The sequence below is a fragment of the Struthio camelus genome, chromosome 2 (assembly GCF_040807025.1).
Source record: "Struthio camelus isolate bStrCam1 chromosome 2, bStrCam1.hap1, whole genome shotgun sequence".
Lineage (NCBI taxonomy): Eukaryota > Metazoa > Chordata > Aves > Struthioniformes > Struthionidae > Struthio > Struthio camelus.
Window position 1 is genome coordinate 159,972,193 of NC_090943.1, and position 23,875 is coordinate 159,996,067.

The 23,875-nt window shown below is 47.1% G+C and overlaps 1 protein-coding gene across 4 annotated transcripts in view; it reads left to right on the forward strand.

The window, feature by feature from the left end:
• Positions 1-23,875, forward strand: part of ZHX2 (zinc fingers and homeoboxes 2) — an 80,024-nt gene that overhangs the window by 35,652 nt on the left and 20,497 nt on the right. Inside the window, exon 1 of one of the 4 annotated variants that reach the window (XM_068933198.1) lies at positions 7,420-7,537. The exons of the other annotated variants lie outside the window; for them this stretch is intronic. The gene's annotated coding sequence lies outside the window, so the exon portion shown is untranslated. Of the gene's footprint in view, positions 1-7,419; positions 7,538-23,875 lie in introns of those variants that run through there. 4 annotated transcript variants of the gene reach the window in all.

A 23,875-nucleotide genomic window follows, 5' to 3' on the forward strand; every position in this document is an offset into this window, starting at 1 on the left:
AAGGTGAGAGCTGGACGCAGCAGTTGCTTCACCTGTTAGACGTTAACCCACCTGCTCTGTGTTATGCAGTGCTTTTATTCAGACTCTGCTATTTAACATAAATATCCATGTTGTTTTGCTCCACTGGGCGAGATCCTATTCACAGGGTTTTTTTCTGTGGGTAACAAGGCAGGGCCACCCCCTCATGAGAGAGAAGAGGGGCTAAGCACTGGGAGGAAGCAGGAGGAGGCTGTGCCTGGGTCCGCTGAAGGAGAACTGTCTGCAGCTCTATTGTCACGGTGTGGTTGCTTTCTCACCGTGGGATGCTGTGTATGAGGAAAAGTTGGTGGGCAGCCAGCAGCATGGGGTCCCTGGGCCAGGCTGTGGTGCTGGGCTGCTGAGATACGGGAGGTCCAACAGAAATGTGCACACTTCATACAGCGTGTAGTCAGTGTTTCTCATGAGTAATGTAGAAAATTTGCCAACTGTTTTCTGCAAACAGCTGGATTTTATTTTCTTGTGGCTGACCTGCATTCTCATGATGCAAGACTGAACCAAATCGCTGCTGATACCTGGTTGGGAAGCTTGTGTGTGTGCCGAACCAATGTGTGACTGTAAAGGATATGCTTATCGTGGCGGACCATTCCTAGCCAGGTGAGATTTGGGTGGATTTGGAGTTTGGAGACTCTAGGGTATGTGTGGGTGTGTTTGTGTGTGGTGTGTTTTTTTTTTTTTTGTCTTGTATTTGAAGCGTGAGTACTGAATTTACAAACTTCCTAACAAAGCAAAGGCAAACAAAGCATAGAAAGTCTCTGGCAGTGGTGCGTCCTCTGAACGCTGGCACTATGTATGGGGATGACAGTGCAAAATATGGCAGCAGTGCTGCCGCCTCCTCTTGCATGAGGTGAAAGATCTGGCTTTAGCTGCAGCCTTCCTTGAAGGCTGAAACGGTCATTTCTGCTAGAAAACCCACCTCGCTAAACAGCGCCCTCGTCACAAAATCAATGGCAATTTCCCCTGTGCTCAGTCACGCTATTGTCCAGCAGTCTTGGGCAGACTGTATTTAATTTTTAAAACGGGGAGGAAGAAGTACTGCTGTATCTGAAGAATACAGATGGGGAGGAGAAACTAGTTGGAGAGCAAGAGAAATTTAGTCAGGAGAACCTAGGCTTAACTAAACCCCTTCGTTCCTCCTTTAATCTCAGATTTGGAAACCAGCTTAGGTGGAGATGGAGCACGCCTAGCGGATCATGGGGTGGCTCCTCAGCCAGGAGAGGGTGAAGAGATTTTCTCCATGTAAGTGTGAACCTGCAGTCAGTCCCACACAAGTTGGAGAGGAGGGGAAGAGCATGGGTTTTCCAAAAAGCTCAACACCGGCCTGACCTGGACAACTCTGGGGCTGACCCCGTCTGGCCTTCCAGCAGCACCCACCACAGTGGTCCCTCAGGATGTTGCTCAGTAGACAGGAGTTGACAGCACTTGATGAAAAGAAAGCAGGTTTTGTTCTGTAGGGGAGTGGTGGGTTTTTTTCTTGGTAGTGTCTCTTTCCTTTCTTTTCCATTGAGCATGATGTCACAAATGACATCAGTCCAATAACTGCTTGTGGTTGTCATAGTCACAGCCTGTGACACCCAAACAAAGCAGCAGGCAACCAAAGCTGGCATACAAATGCTGTAATATTCATCGCATTCCTTTTGATTAATAAGTACATGGTTAAGGACTTATTTCCATTGGAAAGTGTTGGGGGGAGGGCGTTAACAAAACAAAATAGTTGAGGGGGGAGGAAGGTTGTCCCTGCCTCGTGTCGAACGGCATAGCTCTGCTTCTCCCTCCCGTTCCTCTTCCCCAAGTTAACGTTATTCTGGCCCTTGACAATTGGACTCCCTTAAGACCCCTGCAGCCATTCCCGTTGTCAAGGCGTGTGGATGAAGCCAAAGGGGAAGAAACCCCGCTGCCTTTAACGGGGGCCATGTCCCCAGGTAAAAGCCTTCAGAGGACAGGTAGCAGCTGGTGGCAATAGCAGCACTCAGCTGGGAGAGCCGCATTGTGTGTCTGGGGCAGGCAGGGGTGGTTGGGGCCAGTGTTGGCTGTCTGCACGGTAGCTGCTGGCCAGGTCCTGGTGATGGAGCAGGGCAGGCGTGCCCAGGGAGCAGCATGGCCCATCCAGGGTCAGTGGGATGGTGGGGCCCAGGAGGGCCAAGCTCCCTTTCCCAGCGGCAGGAGGAACCAGCACAGGCTGAAGGGGCTCTGTGATGGCTGCAGTTGCCACCCTGCAGTGCATGGGAGACCATGCAAAGTGAGGGAGTGGAAGAGCTTTTCAGATGGAGAATGAAGTGGGTTCCCTCCCATAAAATAAGCTGTTCTGGGCAAGTTGCAGAGCTATTTTGCCCTTGCTAGGCTTAATCTCCTCTTGTGAGTTTTTGCATAGTTGGCCTGATGGTAGGAAGGAACCTGCTGCAAGAAATAATTCCAGTAATTTAAAAAAAAATCTTTACAGAAATAGGTCTAGAGCAAGTTGTGTGTTTGTGCAGCAAGAACAGAAGGTGGGTGATCCAGACTCGCTGGGATGAAGCTGCATAACCCCCTCCCCACCGCTGGCGTGAGGGGAGCCGTCGTTTGAGCTGCTCTCGCCAGAACCTCTCGTTGCTCAGGGCTTCCGTTTAGTTCCCGCTTTGTGCATCCACCGAGACTCTGGCACGGCCTCTCAGAAGTATTTGGGCATGTGATTCCTGTGCTTAGCCTGATAATTAGCCAATCCTGCCCAGATCGGGGGTGCAGGCAAGAGGTATCTGCTGTACCAAGGAGGACAGAGGCCAGCACCCGCGCGACTGCTCTGCCACTATTGATTCAGCAACTCGGCGCTTCTGTTGCCGCTGCTGCAGGCCCTTGAAGGGGGGCGCTCATTATATAATAGCTAGTGGTTGATTAATATGCTGTGAGTCAGAAACACCAGGGTATTTTAGCTTTCCCTGGTTGCTATGGTAACATTATTTTAACAAATAGCTTTTTAATATTTAATTAAAACTCTGCTTTTGGCAAGCCAAAGTAAGAACTATTACAATTGCTACTACAAAGGGTTAGTAGTGAAGTGTATTTCAGAGCCATGATTTTTTGGTTGCTTGCCTCCCCCCGCCACCCCTGAACTGTCAGGTTCATTCCCTCCCCTCCCCCTCCCCCAAAATCACTGTAATTCATTAGTTGTGAGAAATGTGTGCCTCTTCCCAAGACACAAAGCAAATGTAATGCAAATCTGCAGATATGCTTCACAATTGAAGGTTGTCACTTCTTTAATATATAATGTCAAGCTCTCTATATAAGGACAGAGTGGTATGATAGCATTTATGAAACTCTTCTTTGTCATTGGAGTTCCTTGCTCTACCTTTGCCTGCCTGATGAGATCATTCTCGTTTTGTTTGCTTCGTGTTCTCTCTGTGTCAGGTTGGATGCTTTTCCCTCGGCAGCTTGTGGAGGAGGCTGGTGCTGTGTCCAGATCAGGCTCTGGAAAGAGTCCTAGTCTTTTTTTAGGTGAGCGTCTCTGCTCCCTAATACTGAGAGAGTCTACAGTGGAGACAAACGAACAGAACCCGGTGTCAAGAGGGAAATAAGTATTTAACAGCTCTCTCTGTAAATACCTTTTATTTATAGAACACTTATAGGCTCTATCATGCTTGGTAAATCTGGATACTTTTATGCAAGAATATCCTACCTTGAGGGACTTGGTGGATACTTAATGTCACTTGTGATATAATAATGAAATAAATGTGTTGATCTCGTGGGATTCCCTCCCAGACCTTATTTTCCATGGTTAACGCCAATATTACACACTTTGTATCTGTCTGAATCACATCCCTTAGACACATTACTTGGAAAAGAGTACCCTCATTTGTTGAAGGGAGGGGAAGGCTGTTTAGTGTTTTGACTTATTTGGAAGAGTCTGACGTTAAAGGTAGTTCCCTCACATACCAGCAGGGTGTCTTGCCAGGTCCCTGGTTTTGATGCTCTTGTGGTCCCAAAGGCTAGGATGGTGCTGTTATCCCATCTCCTGCACAGGGGAGCATAGACCCAGAGACAGATGGACCAAGTTGTTTCTCACCTCGGCTAACTCTAGCCGTCTGGAAGTTGAGCAGTTATTCTACGCTAGCTGTCTATGCCACCTCTATAGTCAGCTGAGAGACCATACCGTTTCCAGAGATGTTTCATCCTGCCTCAAGATAGATATTCAAGGTGGGCAGCAGATAACCCTCGGTGGGTGCCTCTCTTTGCTCATGAATGATGAGGCCATATGTTGGATGGCAAAAGTTAGTTAAGAGAAGTGCTGCCTACAGGCTCTTTGTACCTGTTTCTATAGGCAGTCTGTAACGATGTCCCAGGCTGGAGGATGTTCTTGTTCTTTCTGCTGGTGTGGTGACAGTAATTTTGGGTCCCCTTCCAAAGTAGCACAATTAAAATCTCTGTCGCGTGCTGTTCACGCCTGGGTGTTAAGGCTTAAATAGCCCAGAGGGATATGCAAAACCAATCTCTAGACATGTAAACTAAGGTACAAAAGACTTGCCAAAACTCTTCAAGAAAGCCAGGAGGAGAACCAAGGATCTCTTTCCCGTTTATGCTGAAGCCATACTACTGCAACTGTGATGGCAGTGGTGATGTTATTGCTGCTGTAATATTGCAAACAGTATGTGTTTTGGATTGTTCTTTAAAATGTTCTTCTTAGTTGCAGCCCATGTTTTGGGGGGTTTTTTTGGTTTGTTTGTTTTTACGCTGAACATTTAGGACTCTGTTTAAACTTTTCTGCTAGCTGGTGTAAGTCCCTAGAAGTCGGAGACAATCCCAGGAAGCGCTAGAAGCTGTGGTTGGAGCAAGGTCTCTTGGCACACAGTGACAAGCGAAGGCCTCGGCAGGGCAGCACGTGGCTCCCAGCAGTGCTCGTGGCCGCACAGATTAGGCGCTGTAAGACTTGCAGGTTCCCGAGGGAGTCTAAGAAGGCATCCTTTTTAGTTTCTACTGGTAACGAACTGAAACTTTGCTGCTGGAAAACCAAATGCAGTTGGTTTCACAGCAAACATGGGTCTTCCCTGAGGCTTGTAGAGCAGCAGCAGGGACTGGTTTTGCGGATGAACTGAGGCAGGTCCTGCCGTGCCGAAGGGGCAGCGTGGAAAGAAGCTTGGTGAATAGTGTGGGGGAAGCCGACAAGCAGATGGATGAAGCTGGTGTCACTGGCGGAGCGGAGGATGCGAGTGTTGATCCGTTAACAAACAGGATCAGACAACTACAACGGGGCGAGAAGGGCTACAAAGTTTGACTCTACCGCACTGGAACAAGGAGAGCCTGTGGAGCCGCGGTTCGGGTGGAGATGGGAATGATTTGGTGACAGTGACTTGTGCGGATAGTGATCCGTGTTAGTGCTCTTGAATACATCAGGGTGGGGTTGGGGGGGGTAAAGTAGCTAAAAGGGAAATTGTGGTGAGAAGGAAGAGAAATGAGAAAATTCCGTTATGTGGTCAAAACTTGAAAAAGGCACAGAAGGAGAAACAGCAGGATATCTGTCCTGCCTAGACTTCCTGCCGAGGTGTAGGAGAAGCGACCACCAGGGTCACTGGGTCCGAGAGGCATGGCCAATAGCCAAAATAGGGACAGAACAGCAGATGGGAGGGAGAAAAGGAATGTGCAGGAGCTCAGTTTGCCCCGAGCAGAGGTGGCCGAAGAGGCAAGCAGCAGGTCCGGTGGGGGGATTGCTGTGCTGGCAGGGTTCATGGTGAAGCAAGACCCAGGCTGTTAGCAATATGGAAGATTTCTGATGCTGACTGAGTGCCATGTCGTGCAGCAGGTCTGGCTTTTCTGCTCTGCCTGGAAAAAGAAAGATAAAATAGCTTTTGAGAAAGAAATTAGTGTGGGTTTGGGGTTTTTTTGCTTTTTTTTTTTTTTTGGAGGAAAAGTAGAGATGTGAGCCTATATCTTTGCTTGTAGATTTAAACTGGGAAGTTTCACTGAAGAAGCTGTGTTGAGCTGAAACGTGATAGATGAGGGAAATGAAAGGTCTGCTGTGGCTACAGATGAAAAAGTGTCAAAAGTGTCTGTGCTGGGTCCTCAGCTAGACCTCCACAGCTCAGCCCCCCTTGTGTGGATGGGTTTACTGCGTCGCAGCGTGCTTTCACAGAATCACAGAACGGTTGAGGTTGGAAGGGACCTCTGGAGATCGTCTAGTCCAACCTCCCTGCTCAAGCAGGGTCCTCTACAGCATATTGCCCAGGATCGCATCCAGGCAGGTTTTGAATATCTCCAGCGAAGGAGACTCTACAAACTCTCTGGGCAACCTCTTCCAGGGCTCTGTCACCCTCACAGTGAAGAAGTTTTTTCTCAGGTTCAGATGGAACTGCCTGTGGTTCAGTTTGTGCCCATTGCCTCTCGTCCTGATTTGTAGGGTTCCAATTTACAGTAAGTTTGAGTTGGCACCTCACTTTGAGAGAGGTATAACAAGAACTGTGGCAGGCTCTGATGTTGCTGCCCTTTGTGCTAAGGGGGGATCTGAGCTCGTAGAAAGCAGCGGAGGGTCCGTCTCTGGAGTGACGGCTCAGAGGTACTGTGGTGACGGGACTCCCAGAGACGGAGGGAGCCCGAGTGCCCTTCCTTTCTGTGATGGCTTAGCATCCATGTACTTGCTTGCACGTGTCTTGTATCCCTGTTATGGCATCTGTCCCAAATCCCTGTATAACACACGCAGAGCCTCTTCCCTTCCTCAACAGCCTTGCTCCCTGTGCTTCAGCAAAGCTAACCCAGAGTTTGCTTGCTTTCCACTTCCGTAGTTGTTCTCGATTTAAAAGGCACGCTCGCTTTCACATCTGCCTGGTAAGAGAACATCAAGAGAACGAATAGAAAAGAGGCAGGTAAATTGAAAGTGGGGGGGAGATAGGAAGTGCGAAAAATCACAAGGGATTTTCCTGGAGCCAGCGCTCCCGCAGGACACTGTCTCCATCCCATCATTGCCTTTCCCTTATCCGCTCTCCTGCTGCCGCAGGTCTCTTCCAGTAGTGTGGCTTCCTTGGAGCACTCACTATTGTGCCTGCTGGAAAATTGGGAGCCTTGATATCCTGAAGGAAGGAGCACTTAAATGTGTGACTCTGTCATGTATTAGACAACGTGTTTCTGCCTCAAAACTCGGTGAGTACGGGGTGGGGGGGCTGAGTATCACGTGATTTCCATCATGATTAGTTTGATACGATGCAGCTCTTGATCTGCACCGCACGATGTGTGTTTAGTCCCAGTTTTGCTGATGATGGAGTTAGGCTAGTATATCATATATGTATTGAGTGCAGTAATGGTCTCTGAGTTTTCTCAGTTTTCACTGTCAGCATTAGTCATGACTCAGGTATAAACAAATCTGGCACGTTTCCTGTCTGCACTTTGCAAAGTACAGCTTCCCGCGTGCGTGTCTGCAAGCAGACTGTAAGTGTGCTTGGCACTCTCTGAAATCCAGCCAGGACTGCTCGGGATGAATCAAACGCAGCAGCTTTCGGCGTGGCTGGATTTCAGATGTTACGGTGAACGTGTGTAGGAAGGCAGAGTGAGTACAGTTGTTCACGATCTATTACAGGAGTCTAAAGCTCCAGCAGTATGGGGAATTGTGTTGCATTTATTGTGGGTTTTTTTCCAAACTGCATTCGTGTGTGAGGAGGAATACAAATTTCTTTCCACGGAGGTTCTTCCCACCCCCTTAAAGCATTCGGTGGATTCCTATTTCTGGTGTGACCTTTTCTGATGGCTTTCTCGTATGTCGACGAGCCTGCTGAGTGACCATGAACGGGCCCTTTCTGTGATACTAGGGGAGTGCGGAAAAGGATCTGCTGCCACCTTTGATCTTGCTTCTGTTGAAATCGGTCCCAAATTTCAGAGGACTTCAAGGAGCCAGGATCTGCCCCTTTAAAAATATTTGCACGGCGCTTAGCAAAGAAGCGCTCTCAAGTAGGTGAGAAGAGCGCTGTGCCCCCCTGAAGTAGGGGGGAGGGAACGCACCAGAAATAAGGGGTGTTTTATTATAAACACGTTCCCTTTTGGTGCATATTACGCAAAGGAAGGGAACTTCAGGCTTCTGCAGCAGGAGCAGCGTGATGTGCGCTGCTGCCTATTGTCATGGTAAGTTGTGTTTTGGTCTGTTACTATAGAAATAGTGCCACCTCTCTTCTTGAGAGAAGATCCAAAAGCAACTTACTTCGCTGTCCCTGCAAACTCCACGTAGGCGCTTCCTGCGTGTGGGGAGGCTCTGCGAGCGCCTCTTCCTAGAGGCGCCGTTTGCAGTCGAGTCCTTTGGATTAACTGCTGATAGCTTGCACGAGGCTTCCGCTCGTCCTGGCTGATGGAGGTGGCGGAGAAATTGGGGTTAGGCCCCGTATCTCAAAAGGGATACGAAGCTGCTAGAGGCTGTAGTGTGTACCATCTTTGGGGATCGCAGGGGGACAGCGTTTGAGCCTAGGAAGGTGGGGGGGTTATGTTTGCGTTCACTTCCACGTTATGTATAGCCACGGTGGCAGCGCGGCAGAGGCGGAGGAGGACTGTAATACGCGTCTGCCTCCCTCACGCGCCACCAGCTCTGACACGTCTCTGCGCCTGAGGCCGGCAAGGCGGAAGAAACGCGCTCAGCCCCCGCGATGGCCTCCTCGCCGCCCTCCGATAACGGCGTGGCTGGTCCAGCACGGAGCATGGCCGCGTCCTCGGGGGGGGGGGGGGGCGAAAAACGGGAAGGAGGGAGCCCAAACGGCTGCGGAGCAGCTGCCACGATGGCACCGGGGTGGGGGGGGTGGTCAGTACATGAACTGCGGCTGGTTTTCGGGAGGTAGGTGATGGCAAAAGAGCCTGTGAACGGTGAAACAAGTAGCAAGCTGAGGCTGAGACTGGATAATCTGAGTGTTGAATAAGGGGCTTACAAAAAAGAAATGGTCGGTCTCGTTTACGAGGATGAGAATTTCCACATCCGTACGCAAGCAGATCTTGCAGTAGGATCTCTTACGTGGCGAAAGCTTTGCAGCGCCAGCACGGAGCGCTCAGCGGGGCGGCTCGGCTGCTCCCGTGGCCGGTTTTCCTCCGGTTCCCGCGGGAGCAGCAGCTCCGTGCCCCTCTGCCCTGCCGGCTGGACGCCCCTTGGCTGGCGATAGCTAGCGGGGCCTGGAGGCCCCTGGTGTCCGCAAGCAAGGCTCCCGGAGCTGCCTGCAGAGCCCCTTCCCGCACGCAGCCTCTGTCAGTATTTATCAGCCGCTCTTCAAGTCACCAGCTCGGGCCGTGGCCCAGTTTGCAGATCACCTTCTGCTCGGCTACGTACCGCTGCCATCGCGCAACGCGCTGCTGCGCTCGTGATCCCGTCGACCTGCCCTTTTGTCCTGCTTATTCATGATTTGATCACTTCCTAGATCTGGCGTTTTTAATTGGAAGCCTTCATGGCCAGTAAGAGCTTCTAATGGACTTAGCTGGCAAATTCTGCCGTAAAGCAGAATCCCTGTCTGCTTGTTTCTGTCTCGTTGTTTTGTGTGTAATATCTCTTATCTCTCAGCTAATACACACTGCGTCCATCAAGTCTCTGGACAGTAATACATATATATTTAAAGTGTTACTTCTCCTTCCAAAAAGACTCGAAGGCAGTGCTTCTCTCATGCTCGGTGCAGCAGCACCATATTGGGAAACTGCTGCAGCGCAGTCTGTCGTCCTGGCTCTTGCTCTGAGGCTTCACAACGTCTCGAGTGTTAGGGGATGCAGTATCAGCTGTCTTCTGGCTGTTGAAATTCTCCAGTAAAACATGCTATTCTTGTGATGCTTTCAAACCTAAAAATTACACAACAAATGCCGATTTCAAAATACATCAATTCTTATCTGTTGCATTGCATTTCTGTGGCCTGTGTCTGGTCATGCAAAGACTCTTCCTGTGAGTTGATTGCTCCAACGTGCTCACGTTTGGTGATAATTGCAGTGATTGTTCAGAGACAGACCCATTTTGAGGGACAAACCATCCTCCTTTGTGCAGCCCCATCAGTTGTTATCAATCAGCTCATTTTCTTTTTCATGAGTTCCTAACAGGATTAGTCTTGCTAACGCCATCTGACTCCACTCTTTGTGCCTCTGTGCTTTTCCTCAAGCATTAAGTCTTAAGATCTGCAAACGGAGGACAGTTCTAGGTGACACCTACCAGGAAATAGTGATATTCACAGAGTTCAAGTAATTAGCTGTTCTTTCCTTTAGATAACACCTAATCTATTTGAGCAAAGGAGCCAGTCATCCTGTTTGCTTCGGTAAGGCTAGCTGAGGCATTACATAAAGATCTCGGTATGCGTGCTGGCGTTTTCCCTTGGTCGTCTTGCTTGTGGGAGCCTTGGCATGGGTAGCAGTGCAGACCCAGATAACGTCATAGTTGGCGTATTTGCCGGTGTGTAATACCAGTGCTGTGTCGTACACCTGTACAAAATGCGTAAGACTTATTTTTCCAGGTCACTGAGCTCCTGGGGGTCCTGTTAATTTGTTTTGGAGACTTGAATGCTGGGAGCACTTGAAAAGTATCGGTGGCTGCTTTAGGAAGGCCAGCTTTTATTCCAAGCAATTGGAAGTTCTGCAAGGGGAGATGTTGCATTCCTGTGAGTGGATTTGGTGAATTTTTTTATTTAATCAAAACGTGTGACTGATAGCATGGTTACATGCACACACAGTGGTGGCCTGTGCGTCCTTTTCTGTGTAGATTATCGAGGATGACCGGTGTTTCTCTGCTGCTCCTTGTCCGAGACCCTCTTAGGCAGAGGACTGGTGCCAAACTGCACCTCTTCAGCACAGCAGTGCTCAACTCAAGGTGAGCAAGGTCTCATATAAAATCCAGAAGGGTGATTGCCCCTTGGCCGAGGTTGGAAGTCACTGTGATAGACTCCACGTGCTCTGTGCTTTCTGCAAGGTAGGACCCCCTCAGCTCTGTCCCTTCAGTGGGCTGAAGAGCTCGAGCGAAACATACCTGACTGCCTGAGTTGGAATGGACAATACTGTTGAGCAAATCCGCTTTAAGCTTAACCTACGAGGGGGTCTTACCAAATAGTTACACTAGCTGTTACTTGTTGTTCCTGAGTTGCCAATCATAATACATATAGTAATTTTGAGCAATAAGCTAGTTTTATCTTGTTATAAACAGTTAGTGGAGAGTTTTGAAGAAGATATGTTGACTCATGGGGACAGCAGTATGTAGCACTTAATTTTTTTTCTTCTTTTTTAACCTTCAAAGCAGTTTACAGCTAATAATCCTGTACTCACCTTTGAGGAAGGAAAGGCTGTACGGTCTTTGGCACAGGGCTTGCTTTTTTGTTTCTTTTGTAATACTGATGATGTGACTTGGAAATACTGTTGATCTGGTAAAACATTTTTGCTATAAAAGTACTACATAATAATTATATGGGAAAACCATTTTAAATGAATTTCTAAAAAATGCTAGAGAAGTTATCAGGATCAAGACCCTTCTAGTGTTAATAATTAGATGATATCCTGCCTTTCTCAAATTCATGCAAAGAAGTTTAATCCATCTCAGGAGGTTTTATTTTGTTGTTCCATGAATCTGCATGGGAGATCTTAAAACTGGATGGGGCCTGTGTGACTAAGTGAGGCATTTCTGAGTTGTAACTGGAAGCATAAGAAAATGTTCTCTTGGCTTTTTTGCGTTACTAGAGTATATTTGAACCAGTGTGTTGCATGTCATTAAACACATGGTGAATCATATCTGACATACATGCCAAAAAGAGTCTGAGATAATGGGACCAAAATGTCATTTAGTAATAGTATTCACATAACAGAGTAATTTCCTGGAATATAATCTACAGGGAATATAAAATGAAAACTGGAAGAAAAAAAAATTCTCATTTCTATCTTGACACTTGCAAAGTATCACCACGATGAATCATTAACCTCTTGGTCATCTGTTCAACCAGTCATAAATGTTAGGTTTCTTGTTGAGTCTCAAGTGCCTCTTTCATACCCCACCTTCACCCACTCAAGAGTAAAGTGAATCTGTGCGCCATCCACTTGTGTGGTCACTGTCTATGCTGTGTATAATGAAGATCCCTCGTATAATCTGTAGTTATGGACATCATCTGAGTCGTAGTTAGTGGCTATCACTTGTGTTCTCCTGGAACAGTAACTGTTTTGAGCACCACTGGTGCCGCATGGAGCGTAACAGATCCAAAAAGACACTCTGGGCTTGTTTTGGGTTTCATAGGATATATTCAACTGAAGTACATGGCATGGAGTTAAATGTGTAGTGAACCAGTGCTGGCACAAGCAATGTGACTTCTAGGCATTTTACACTATATTTTATTTTCCTATAAGGTGCGTAATTATTCTAACCTATCATAAAACTTCATTAATTATAAGATTGCTGAGGTTATGGGGTAAGGTTTTTCTGACAGACAGCTCCCAGATCTGCAGTCTGTTTGAAACATTGACTTCTAGCAAACCTTCTTTAACTTCAAGTGTGTTTGAAGTGGCTAATTTACTGAGAACTCCTAAGGGATTCACTCTGTTTATGTAGTCCTGATTGGACTTGATTGAAGAAGCATTGTGATGGAATTTTAAAGAAAAGCAGAATGTGGAATTTTTCTTATTTTTTTTGGTAGTGGTTTCGGGGGAGGAAGTCTAGGGAGTGCTTATCTATATGTAGATACAAATCACTAGCAAAAAATACAGCAAAGAAAGTGTTTTATCGTTGCTGTCTTGGCCAACATGCCGCACCTTCAGAGCTGAAACAGGCGTATTTCCAGTTTGGATTAAAAACTGGACACGAGTGTGTTTTTGTTTTGGGGAGGTTTTTTGCAGATAGATGAGGTGGAGAGGGTTAAGGATGCTATGGTAGAGTTGGATGATCCTTTTAATTAGGAAAACACAGTAAACAGTGCTTGCCCAGCATCAGGTTTTGGCACAGACCTGGAATCTGTCCTGGTCCTGCTGGGGCATCTGGGCAGCATCATGATGTGGGCAGGCACCGTGGGGGACCGCGACAGCCAGAGGCTTCCTCTGCATTGAGACCGTACCTGGCTGCGGTGGGGCCAGCTATCCACCACGCGCAGCACGAGCAGAGAGCAGGCAGCCAGCATGCGAATCCCTGAAGGTGCCGGCTGCTGCTGGGATTTCAGTGGGAATTGGGATGCCCAAAAACGTCATATACTCGAGTATAGGATTTGTCGGCAGCCAGGGAGCTCCACTTCTGTGACCTCAGGCCAGGACACGTCAGAGGTTTCCTCTGCTCTCTTCTCCCATTCCTGCCTGACCTTTGGGAGAAGACGAGAGGATGCTGGTGGCACTGAATGCAAGAGGACAGATTGTAGGAAATTGGGGGCAAAGCAGCTCCCTTCTTTATTCTCCTTTTCCCTTTTCTCCAAGCCCGTGGGACCCCTTGCAGCTGCATCTTCCTTGCTCTTCTCTTCCCCTTGTCAGCAGCCCAACAACCCGGCAGCCAGATGAGATGCAACCTAATGACCAATGTTTTCATCATCTACCCACAAATCACCCCTTTTCCCCTCTCCCCCCAGCTGAAAAACCCTGTGCTGTAATGCATGTGGTGAAACAAATTAAAAAACAAACTGGTGGCTACCACTGGGATAAACATTGTATTAAAATCACACATGTAACATAATCAAAGCTTTGGTGTAAGCAGGGCAGATAGGTCAGCAGGGCATTTTCTAATGCCCATTAAAAAAAATAATAAATCTGTAGCTGGTGTCAATGGGATGCTTTTTTTCCTTTCTTCCCTCTTTCTATCCTTTCTTTGCACTCTTCATAAGAACTTCAGGGCTGCATTAAAGAGATTATAGGTGCTTTTCATCTTTATCTTTTTTCCCCCCAATTTTACTTCTTCCCAGCAAGCCTCAGGGGGGTAGTTTTATATATATATATATATATATATATATATATAAAATAATTTTTTTTAAGCGATAGATTTATAGCTTTCCTACCTGCTGGGAAAGATTGACCTACTACTGTGCACCTTCAGAGAGCCCTTCTTTTGAGTCACTCAGGACTGGGAGCAAACAGAGGGCTGGATTCAAAGGTGCTCTTTTCCTGGTGCTAGCTTTTCTTGAAGGAAACGATGATGGCATATGCCATTATTTCATCGCTCAATATAAATTGCGTGTGTGTGTTGAACTGATGCTGTCCAAGGAGGAAAGACTTTTTTTTCCAGTAACACCCTCTTGTTTTCTTACTTTGGGTCTGGTAGAAATCTCATCTTGCTTTTCTTTCCCTCCTCCTCCTCCAGTATTTGTCTGTCATAAAAGCCTCAGACACTGCTTTGGTTCCTCTAAAATGTGAGGCTTGGATGCCATCCAAGGCTCCTTTTGGTGGGTTAAATAATTTCTAGTTCTCCAAGTTTACTGCGCCAGTCTGTGGTGTAGCTCACTGTTCCTGCGCGTCCAGGACAAGCACCGCAAGGTCAGCAGCATTCTTGCGACTCTGTGCCAATAAACAAATAGGGAAGGACCTCTTTCACAACACTTAAATTCGTTGCATACTGAGCGTACCGCGTGAGCCATCCCATTGTTCAGCTTTTGAAGCACTCCAGAGATAAATTTTGGGCAGTCTAGAAAGGGGAATTTTTCAGTTCCTGCTGTCTGATACCAATGTTAGATTGTTTTACCTTTGAGCAAACTTGTAGCGTCAGGATGACTGCTCCCTGTCCTTTCAAAAGGATGAACTGGATTGCACTGTATCTTGGGCCGGGTCCCCTGCTTTTATAGTTTGGCCTAAAACCACTGTCCTCAGCAGATTTGGGCTGAGTTACTCCAGAAAAGGAGTAAAATCTGTCCTGCTCTTCTTTAAATTCAGTTTTGAAAGAATAAGATCTGGAATTAAAAAAAAAAAAGATGAGAAGAAAACAAGACAAGTAGAAAAGGGCTTTTCCTGTTTGCTAGACCTAGTGTTAAGGGTCCTTTCCTCACTCCCTGGTGCAGCAATGATATAGACGTCCCATGGACATAGCTCCTGAGCTCTTTTTATGTAGTGTCACCTTTCATCATTACAAAGCAGCTGGAGATGCTGCATTTGAGCCTTGGCAGGTGACAAAAGGGACTTAAAGACAATTTGGCTCCATTCAGAAGAATCATCGTGTCGGGGCAATCTATCTCACCTCTCCCACCCCTTCTTGTGCAGCCAAGGATGGTCTGGATGTAGCTAACCTTGTGTGCGAGTCGCCAGTATTTTGAGAGTAGAGGCCTGGGAGCTGACTTCAGCAGCTCGATCCGGTTTCTCAGCAGTGTTGTGTGCAATTGTGTTGTTTCATCATGTTCACTTTATTTTAATCTCCTGTTAGGAGAGGATTCTGGTGACTTAGTGGTGATTTTTTTCCATTACAGTTTCTGCAGCCTTTTCAAACTCCCTGGCTATTCTCCCTCCTTTTGCAGAACTTCACCTGGGATAACTTCTCTTTAGAAATGAGATCTTTCAAAAGGAAAATGGAGACGCAACTCACCCTGCGCCTGGCCTGCGTGACAGGGAAGGGATTTTAAGGGCTCCTTGTTTGCATTATCTCTAATTTCTGCCCTTTTGCTCCTCTTCATGAGGCTGCAGGAGATACCAGTGAATTGAATGCATCAGGTATTATCAGGCCCAGTCACTTCCAAAGCCAGAAGCGTCTCTTTTCTGCAGAGCCGCCTGAAGCGTATTTGTAAAGACTGTCTTGTACAAGTCAGGACCTATGTGAATAACCTGCCCTGTTTCTTTGACCAAACTTCCTTAACCCCCTTACTATTCTGGTGGGGGTGGAGAAGGCAAAAGGCATTAGAGGGGGAAAAGATCACTTCCACAGGACAAATCATGGAGACAAAAGGAATTTCTTTCAGGTGAGGAACATAAAGCAAGTCTTGATCTAATTCACCGTGTATCACACAACAGTCTTGAGACTAGAGTTGCTTCAGGAAATATTTTTGACCAAACATTTATCCATCAGAAGTAAGCTGATTACTGGAAAGCACTTTACAGAAATATGTGCTTTGCTGAAGCTTTTGTTGGGAAAGATGCCTGAAGCACCGAATGGATTTGAGAGAGGGAGGTTAGTCTGAATTATCCTTGGAGATGTGGCTTCAAGTCCCTGCTGCAGCCTGAAGAGAGTAAGCAGTTGGACCTCAGCTCTCTGCCATCCACAGCCTTAGCAGTTGGACTGTTGTCTCTCCCTTTCCCCTTTTTACTGGGATGAGGGGTGTTGTTTCGTTGGTTGGTTTTTTTTTTTTTTTTTTAAATCAGCCCTCACTTTTATTCAGCCATGGAATGTGTGTGTGTGGTATGTGGTTTTGTTTTTTGTTTTTTTTTTCTTTCTAAACCTCAAACTATTGTGAAATGAAGTCAAGCTTTCACATAAAATCTCAGGAAGAATAACCCTGGACCACTCCTGGATGGGTAATCGTAGTGCTTAAGGCAGAATCTGGCAGGTGATAAGCAGGAGAGAGAATGTTGCTGGGGAGAAAAAAATCCTTGCGAACTGGCTTGTGTTGGCTCTGGATCCCAAGTAGTTTCACAAAGGATTTGGCTGCATGGCTGGGTTGAAGAATAGCCAAAGACAAGATGTGCCTGGAGGCTGTAGCTCCCCCAGATGTCTGGGGATGCTGAATTTCTAAAGTATTCATTAAAGGGTAGGGCAGAGGGGAAGTTTCAGAGAAAAACGTGTGGTTGCAAAGGAGAGCCTGAAAGCATAGCCCAGGTTTGACTGATGCAGCAACTGCAGGTTGGTGCTACCAGAACATCAGGTGCAGCAGCCAGCAACAGCTATCGGAGGCAGAGAGGGAGCTCGCAAGGACCCTGCCCTTGCACCCACTGGCCGCCTGCAGCAGGAGCACTTTGAGCGAGGTTATATTGCTGGTGCTGGACAAGAAGCCCTTGCTCCTCCCGTCCTCAGAAAGGTGCTATTCCCATCAGTGAGCTTTTTGCCGTTGCAAAAAATGTTGTGTATATTGACTGTGACACCAAAAAAAAAAAAAAAAAGCCTGCAAATGACTGAGCAGCTGGTTAACAGTTTGAGATAAGATGCATTTCAGTAGTGAGACTTTAAAGTGTTACCTTTCTCTCATGTCCTCAGTGTCCTGGGGTGGCAGGGTTGTCAGGCTAGAAGAAACAGCTGAAGCTTTTTAGCATGGTCTTTTCCCTGCCCTTCTTCCTTTTTTTGCAGCTAGGTCCATGCGGAAAAGCACTGGTGCGCTAGAGGGTTGCCATGGAAAGAACTGCCACATTGCACTGAGTTTGTACTGGCTTTTTGTTGGTGGTGGTGATTTCTTTTAGAGAAAAGCAAGAGAAATTTTCACAAACGTTATAAAATTGGGAGGCGACCCAAATCGGCCCAAGCTGGCCACAGAATCGGTGGCTCTTGAAATTGTGCAGTTAAGTTAGGGATTTTTTTTTTCTTTCCCCTCCTTCCCTTGGAAGGAGCTCATGTGAGTTTTGGCAACCAAATACTACGTATTAGTGTCACATTTAGATTTTGACGACTGGTTGGTTGGAGCCTGTTTCGCAGCACGGGGAAGGAAGGGGGAGGAGTGTTAGCTGAAGCAAATGAGGAATGAGGGGATATTCTGGTCTCTTTGCCTCAGACCTGTCCCTGGCCACTTTCTTGCTTTTCACACTCTGTGGTCCTGGCACGCCGCATTATGGATTATTAACATATTGTGTTGGAGGAGATGCGCCTTTTAACTTCTTGCCAAAGTCAGCTGTTAGCATTGCTGGGCAAAGCGGAGACGATTTCTGCGTGCTCACCCTGCGATTGATCTCGGGTTTGGGGGTTCTTCTGACGGGAAGGTTTCGTGAGCCGTTCCCGAACAGCTTTTGCGGTGGTGATGCTCAGGGTGTTGCAGGATTGCAGTCTGGCTGCAAAGGTGGCACCGTTTGCCCCAATGGCAGACTTTTTTTGGAAATGGTAAGACTTAACGCTTCAGTAACACCTCGCCTGTGCGGACCTTGAAGTGCCCCGCAGGCAAACAAGCGGTGCAGCGTTCCTGCGGAGTCGGAGCCGCGCTGCGCACCGCTCGCAGAGACGGAGAGAAAGAGGTTAACGCTTTCCTTTCTACTTCTCTTTGGCCTTGTTGAACAATTTAGCAAGAAGATAATCCCTCCCTTCAGAAGGGGGAGGCAGGTTGAGAGAGGAATATGAATAGTCTTAAGAGGAAAACTGAGCTGATGAGGTTTACGGGATGCTACAAACTTGAGCTCAGGTCTTGCTTTCCTTCTGTTGACCTAGATAACAGCAAGATTAGCTGTCGTTTGAGTTAATTCCTGTTTTTGTACTTCTGCCTGCCTATGGTTTCTTTACATTGTTGTATTCTGCTCAGTCTGGTGTAATCTTTTTGGAGAATAACTGTTAGAACTTTGATTCTCCCCTAAAAGCAGTTATGCCTATGAAATTACTCAAAAAAAAAAAAATCCTTCAGATACCTTTTTAAAGGAGTGAAATTGCTCAGTGACAGATTTCTGACATACCAAAAAGTGGTATGAAATAATCAGTTGACCTTGTAAGAGGCGACTAAGGTGTGTTCCCCGAGGGAGATGTTTCTTCACGTGGATGAACCAGCCTTGGCCTTTGAAGATGAGATCCCTCCTTCTCCGGAACAGGAGGAGAAGAAACCCAGCTTCAAAAAAAGGCTTTGGACAAATATTCCTCGGGAAGAAACTGTTCTAATAAGCAGTTCCCCTTTTTCTTCATTTCTGAAGTATTGCTCAAGAAACGTTGTAACAATTTGTTCATCTGGACCTGCTGTGGAGTAGCCCGAGGGGAATCGGGCACCAGAGAGACAGAGGCTGATGCCGGTAATGACTCTAGTTTTGCACAGGGGATAGTAAGTATGCCCAAATTAGAACGAGTGGGAAGAGATAGGAGGAGGTGACCGTCAAGTGTACTTTGTTGCATTTTTAAGATTGTAAACAGTCTTACATTGGAAAAACTGGTGAATGGGAGGTTTGGCCATTTCCCCTTTGTTGCTGGCGGCTTATTCCTCAGCACGCAAAAAGTCTATTGGGGTGAAACGTTGTCCTTCTGCAGCTCGGAGCGTAAGGGACGGTCTGCCGGCGCGCCCAAGTGTCTCAACTGTGAATGCTCAAAATCCAACCCAGTTCTGGAAGCAGGAGCCAGTTTATTCTGCACCACTTGACAAGTTTAGAGCGGGAAATGAAAGGAACAAAACGTCTCCCCCTTTGTGGCTCTCTCTGTGATGAAATTCTTCTGAGGTATCGATTGTGCTAGGCTGATCATATTTTACGTTTGTGATTATGTTTTAAAAAAATTGACTAGTTTTATGAAACTTCACTTGCTTGCAGAGACTCTTCATTCTCTTCCACTTCTTATTTGAGGATGAAGTAATCTTTCTTTTGAACTAGGGCATAAATAGTTTGTGAGCAATCTGATAGTCACTTTTTTCTTAATTTTTTTATTATTATTTCACATATGCAGCTCCAAGAGGTGGCATTCCCGCTCTGCTACGTGCCACTCTTTCCCCCCAGCGTCGTGTTGAGGTGTGCTTGTGCCCCGTCTCCTGCCCCAGGCTGCTGGCATCCTCCTGCTGGAGCTCGTGGGGACTGGCTGCTCCCACCCGCGAGCCGGGGACCCTCGTTGCGCAGGCCGACACAGTAACAGGTTGATTCTTGAGGACAGGAATGAACCTGAGAATCAGAGATCCTTATATTCAGGTTGTAGTATCCATCTAGCAAAAGCACTGCAAAAAAACCCTGAAGCTGGAGCTCCTGCAATGTCCCAGCCCTGTTGTCTCTTGGCTGCGAGTCGGGATAGGGTTCGCAGGAATTGCTGCCCCAAAAAGCAGCGACGGTTCCCCTCCCTCGGGCTCCCCTCCCTTGCAGTACTTCACACAGGATATAATATCTGAGCAGGGGAGTATTCTTATCGTCATGGCTTGGTGGTGTGTGGTGGGGTTTTGTTGGGGTTTTTTGTTTTGTTTTCCTCCTTTTTTGGATTGCTTTGGGGTGGGAGGAGGGGTTTTTGTAACCAAGCCCTGGAAAAGCAGCGTTGTGTGACAAGGGGGAAGGATTGCGGCGTCGGGCACCCGAGTTCTGGTCTGGACAAAGGTCCTTTGTGGCCTTGCCAAATTCTCCCAACAGCCAAACTGTGACTGTGCACAGAGGGCAGCGGCTCTGCTCCAGGACGGAGCCAAGCAGCAAAGGGCGCTGCCAAGAGGAAAAGGAAGCTCCTTTGGTCCCGTGATCCCTAAAGGCAAAATGCATGTGTTTGCCGTTCTGCCTCGTAGATGCCGGACTTGCCAGTAGTAACGCTTAATAAATGGTATGCAGCCAACCGAAATCCCAGCATGCTACATAGCAAGGCAGGCCTGTTCACCATGAGCAGGTGCTGTTTCGAAAAATCTTTCTAAATCTGCATATTCATGTCTGTGTTAATTTTTTTAATAATGTGTGATTATCCTAAGGAAGATGAATTTTTGATTGGGAGCATATTAGCTGGATGAAAGATGAAACTAGAGCATTGGTGCAGAACAAGAATGTGTTGTTCTTTGAATAATTTTAGCTGCAAACAACTATTATTTTTAAGCAGCAGATAGAGAAGAGTCAGAGACTGAGAACAGCAGTGACACTTCAGCTCACTTCTTATGACACACAATAGTGATGGCTTTTGGTCTTTTATTAGATGTCTGAAATTCTCAGTAAGCTGGGGAGAAGTGTTGTGTGACCAGCGGTGAAGGGGATACACGCAGGTGTTTTTTCTTTGCCTGTTCCCCTGAACATGTCATAGGCCCTCTGGCTCTAGCTTGCTGTACGTAGGATTATACTGAAGCCAAGTGGTTTCAGAGTATATTTAATTCTCTCGCCTTTTCTCAGTAGGTGCCCAGACCTCATTCCCGTGTAAAACACAGTGCTGAGATAAAATTTGAAGCCAGTAAGGGCAAAATGATGTGCAGAGGTGATCTAAGTGGGAACTGCAGGAGGTGAAGAGCAGATGTAATGAAACAACTTCAGCAGGCAGGGTATGTGATTAGGATGATGGAAAGCAGCGTCGCTAAGCATCTTTTAGAAGATCACTTTTCAGTATGTGACCTCGGACCTGACGAAGGGATAATGTGAGGCATGCAAGGAGCTCTTGACTTGTGTTACCAACAGCGGAAGAAAACATACCCTCGATGGAAAGATGTATGGCTCAACTCAGAGTAGTGCAAGACTTCTAGGGCCTTCAGAGTTGGAGAGAGAAGAGAACAAGTATATTCACAGACTTTGGTTGAGGTGGGCTGGGTGTCGTCATGAGAAGGTCACTTTCACTCAGAGACCCTCCTTTAAATACTGGACTTTCCAAAATTTAGGCAAAAAAATGGAAGGGAGGGGAGTTCTGGAACTGTAGCCTTCAAGCAAAGGAAGATGAGGAGGACTTGGCACTGCTTGGCTGGTGATTGTATTTTCTTGCAGCTGCAAGACAGTAATTTTCAGCTGGTGCAAAGACTGAGGGAGACTTGGCACCATCAGCAGCTGTCAGGCTGCTCTGCTGTATGCACGCACCTGGCCTGGTGAGTTGTTTCTAAGGGAAGGCAGCTAGTTCGGCCCTTTGATCTCCAGACTTTTGCTTCCTCTTTTGAGATCGCTAGCGAGTGAGTTGTGATGGCAGGTTTCGTGACCCTGGTGGTGGTTCACTGACACCTAAATTAAGACTATCGTCTCCTTTTGCAGGGCTGTTAAATATTTTTAACTCATGAGTAATGAGGATAATGTTGATTATCAGAAGATAGAGCAGTAGCCTGTAGCATGGTAAACCTGAATATAATTTCTAGCTTTGTCAGACTTCCGGTGTGACGCTGGCAAGGCCTGACTTGGGCAGGCTGGCAACATCATCCCTTTTGGCAGCAGCAGGGTGTAGACTGGCGCGGCCATCTAATGAAACCTTGGCCACAGTCTTTGTGTCATGATTACCCATCCAAGCAAGGGGGGTAATAGCACTGCCTGAGCTCCTGGGCCTGCTGCAAGGATGGATACCTTAACAGCTGTGAAGCCTTCAAATACTAGGCCGGTGGACTCCTCTGAACACCATAGGTCATTAATTATCTAAGGCCAACTCTACGTGAGGGGAAGGGACGGGACCTAGAAAAGATGCCTACTTTACATCATCAGTTGAAGTCGCGTGACTGCTTTTAAGGATTAAAAGCCTCCAAATGTGGAACTATGTTTTTTGTCATCTGGTGCAAGGACACTCTTGGCAAAACACTCTTTCCTTTAAACAAGTAGCAAGAAGAAATTTAATTAAAAATGTGACAAGATCAGAGTGAATCTTATTTATACCAAGATGCTTGGAAAACCTCTTGGTAGCCCCAACCCCACTAGTCCCTGGGGCTTGAGGGGAGCAAGGAAGTCAAAGCAATGGAGAGTGCTTCCCAGGGCAATACCTTCCTTAGCTGTTAAAGGGAGATGCTGCTGCTTGGGAGGGATTCTCGCATGCCGGGACAGCAGGGAACGTGGTTTAGTGGTTTAGGCTCATTCACGTAATGCCGTGCTTGCATGTTGGGGAGCCCCAGGCAGAGCGCTTCCCGCATTTGGCCAGCTAGCGGGGACCTGAGCTGACCTTGCACAAGGGGCTTCCTGCCACCTGGCAGCGGTGGATGAGTCAGGGTCTGCTTGCACCCCTTGGCATGGACCTGGGAGCGTCTGAGGCTTGCCACCTAAATTCATCAGGGTATTCAACTATGCGAGTTAGGCCAGAGGCAGCCTGTCTGTGTGCTTAAAATTAGAGTTGTCCTGAAGTGTCTTTCATGTGAAGTTTATCTAATGTCCTCTGGCTTAATTTGGAAGAGACCGAATGTTTGGGTCTTTTTGGAAAATCTGGCTGGTGGTTTGTAGGGGCGGTGTGGTTTTGCAGGAGGGACATCTGTAATAGTTGCTGCTGAAGCTCAGACCGCGTAAGCAGTGTCAGTTCGACTGCTTTGTTATAGCTGTGATGTGAATCCAGCAGAGTTAAAGGGTGCGAACAGAAATGGGGGTTGGACAGAAGAAGAGCCGTGTTCTGGGGAGCAAGGTAAAATCACATGAAAGGAAGGTGTTACGCTAGCCTGTTGTAGTATTTTATCCTGCAGTCTGTACTCGTCATTCAGGAATGTGAAGATGCCCAGAAAAGCTGGGGGGGGGTGGTCAGAGTGACTCATCAGCATTATACATCGCAAACCATCTGCACTTTTATAACACTCATCTTGAATGAGTCAAAGGGAGAGGTGTGCAACACAATTAACACTAAACGCTAGCTTATTAGCCCCTTCCTCTTTCTGGCAAACATCATAGACTTCTTCAGTGTTGCTGTTTTGTTGGACAAGGCCAATACAAGGGATGCTTCCCATATCAAGGAATAATGTGGCTGGCTAAAAGTCCCCCAAGTCTGCATGCGTAGCCTGCTTCGTTAAAGCTGAACATCCTGATTATATGGATTTCTTTTCCTTTCTCTTTCAAATTAAAACCATTCTGAGAAGTCACTAGATCTGCGGGCCTCACCTCTGGTCTGGACAATCTCCCGGATGGGATGGTGGACACGCATTGGTGCCCTGGTGTTTCTGCAGGAGGAACGCCCGGGATGCACTTCTGGTGGGAGTAGTTCTTCCCCTTTGCGGTTCGTGTTTGAGAGTGTCTTAACTTCTCCTGAGAGAAGGAGAAGAGGAGGAGGGGAAAAAAAAAAAAAAGACGTTCACTCGACCATAACGAATGATTCTGCAATTCCCAGGGTAGAAAAACTTGCTGAGGGGGGTGAGTGGCATGGGAAATCCTGAAGCAGAAAAACTTCTGTACTGCTGCTTAAGTTTTGGAAGCATGTGGAGAAGAGAAATCAATCAAATGAGATGTTTTGATTCTATAATAATCTTCTTTCTGCTTTGGAGACACTTAACTGAGAGTATCCTTACAACAGCAATAGATCTGAAGAGAGAGATTAGTTCTGCAA